This window comes from Oratosquilla oratoria, chromosome 6 (genome assembly GCF_046742065.1).
Source record: "Oratosquilla oratoria isolate Oo_2021 chromosome 6, ASM4674206v1, whole genome shotgun sequence".
In the NCBI taxonomy this organism is placed as follows: domain Eukaryota; kingdom Metazoa; phylum Arthropoda; class Malacostraca; order Stomatopoda; family Squillidae; genus Oratosquilla; species Oratosquilla oratoria.
Window position 1 is genome coordinate 232,501 of NC_134782.1, and position 2,629 is coordinate 235,129.

At 40.5% G+C, this 2,629-nt stretch overlaps 1 non-coding gene across 1 annotated transcript; it reads right to left on the minus strand.

Moving 5' to 3' along the window:
* Positions 1-1,703: 1,703 nt before the first annotated feature.
* TRNAG-CCC (transfer RNA glycine (anticodon CCC)) lies at positions 1,704-1,774 on the minus strand. The gene has a single exon. It is a non-coding gene; the product is annotated as a tRNA-Gly (tRNA).
* Between the last annotated feature and the right edge of the window lie 855 nt (positions 1,775-2,629).

Here is a 2,629-nt window from a genome sequence, read left to right on the forward strand (position 1 = left end):
AAGATCGTTCGTCATGCGGTACACAGACAATATGGGAAATATGTCATGGGAGTGGATTATTATTATTTTTATTATTATTGCTATTAACATTATTGTTATTATTATTATTATCATAATTTATATTATTACATATCAATTTAATTTTCGTTATTATTATTATTGATAATGTTATTATTACAACTGTTGTTATCACTATAATTTTCGTTATTATTATTATTATTATTATTATTATTACTATTATTTTTATAATCATCAATTGGGGGCATACGCCAGGAAGCGCGTTGCTTCACCGGCGCCTATTTCCACGGCCTCTCCGAGGAGCAAGCTCCCATGCAGCCACCCTTCCCACTCCAAACAACTCTCGACATGTTGGATCAACTTGCCCCCATCAAATCCCAGCGCTTCTGTCCTTGTGGACAAAATGGCACCGAAGAAGAGGCGGAGTCCTTGAGAAGGTGGTCAAGGAGAGATTTAAGGAGAAATGGGACAACAAAGGAATAGTGACATTGGAGCGGGAGAAGAGAATGTGTGAAATTTAATAGGCAATATATATATATATATATATATATATATATATATATATATATATATATATTTAATGGATATGAGTCTCCAATGACACACTGCGTCATAGAGGTATTGCTAAAGAAAACGTTCCTATTAGTCAGCAATTGACCAGATCAGGTGGTAATTGGATTACGGTAATTTCCTAATTAGTGTGGGGGGGGGAAGGCAATGACATTTACTAGTGTAATATTACTGTTATATAAAGTAACACATGAAAGTCCCAATTAATCACCGTTTTATCAAATACATATTCTTCTAAATGATGTAAAAACACTTTTTTTGTGGGTAAATGACCCAGAAAGGGTTAAGTAATGAAGTCAGAAAGATATAACTGAGCGCCCTCCTGGGATCCTTAGATGAAATGACATCGCCAAAGGTTAGTCGGATCAGATTCCTTATAGATATCACAAGTTCGATGCAACAGTTAAGGGAGTTAGTCGCATTATAAGAAACTCTCCCTCCCTCTCTTCCCCCCTCCCTACCCCCCTCTCTGTCTCTCTCCCTCTTTCTCCGTCCCTCCCTCCCTCTCTCCCCCTCCCTCCCTCTCCCTCTCTCTCCCCCTCCCTCTCTCTCTCCCCCTCCCTCTCTCTCTCCCCCTCCCTCTCTCTCTCCCCCTCCTATCTCTCTTCCCCTCCTATCTCTCTCCCCCTCCTATCTCTCTCCCCCTCCCTCTCTCTCTCCCCTCCCTCTCTCACCTCCCTCTCTCTCTCCCCTCCCTCTCTCTCTCTCCCTCCATCTCTCCCTCTCTCTCTCTCTCTCTCTCTCTCTCTCTCTCTCTCTCTCTCTCTCCTCGTTTAAATGTCCTCCCCTCATTCATAATAAAATCATGTGGCGGCAAGAAAAAATATTTGGGGGTAATGGCAAGTTGAAATCACGAGAGGTAGAATACGACAAAAAAGAAAACTCACACGCACGTAGAAACATTTAAAACAACAACGGAAATCAGTGCTTGGAATATTCCTTTTTATCCTGAATTTAGTGCATACCTGTGGTTTGCATAACACGTTGGATAATTATTAGATAAAACTGAAAACTTTGCGAACGTCGAGTTATCGTACCTCCGCCAGCTTAAGTCGGCCGCTCACTCGCGGACAGCCAAGCCCCCGGCCAGTCGCCGTCAATTCAAAAGCCTTCCCTGCGCCGCCCGGGAATCGAACCCGGGTCACAAGAATGGGAATCTTGCATGATACCACTACACCAGCGGCGCCTGGGCTATGAGGGAGCGCATGGTCCTGATACTTTTACCATGCGATGAGCGACGGGCGTTTGAATGATACAGAATAGTGGTGATTACGATTAGAACATAAATACTTTATTTGTACAGAAGGGGCGTTATTCCAGATGGTTAACATTGACTTCAATCATTCCAGGTTATACACACACACACACACACATACATATATATATATATATACAGTATATATATATATGTGTGTGTATATATATATATATATATATATCACAGCTAACACCACAGTCGGTCGAAAGAAAGAGTTGAGTAAGCGAAACTATAATACGATTGCTAACTGCAATCGAAAAATATAGTTTCTCTTACTCAGCTCTTTCGTCCGACTGTGATGTTAGTTGTGATTTATAAACGTGTTACTACATTTCTCACCGGTTGTATGTATATATACAGTATATATATATATATATATATATATATATATATATATATATATATATATATATATATATATATATGGTGACAGGCTTCAGAGAACGAAGACAAAATAGAATAGATAAGTTAATAGATAACTAGGTATAAGAAGAAACGTGACCGGATCAAATCAGTACGCATACACACACACACACATACACATACATACACATACATACAGACATACACACACACACACACACACACACACATACACATACACATACATGAGCTCCGAATTCTCATCCGGGAGGGTAGTAGCTGTCGATCACGAGTCCAATACGTGATCCAAGACTATGGTGAATTACACACAGACGCACGCATGAACACATGCACACTCACACACATACACGAGCGCACACACACACACACACACACACACACACACACACACACACACAC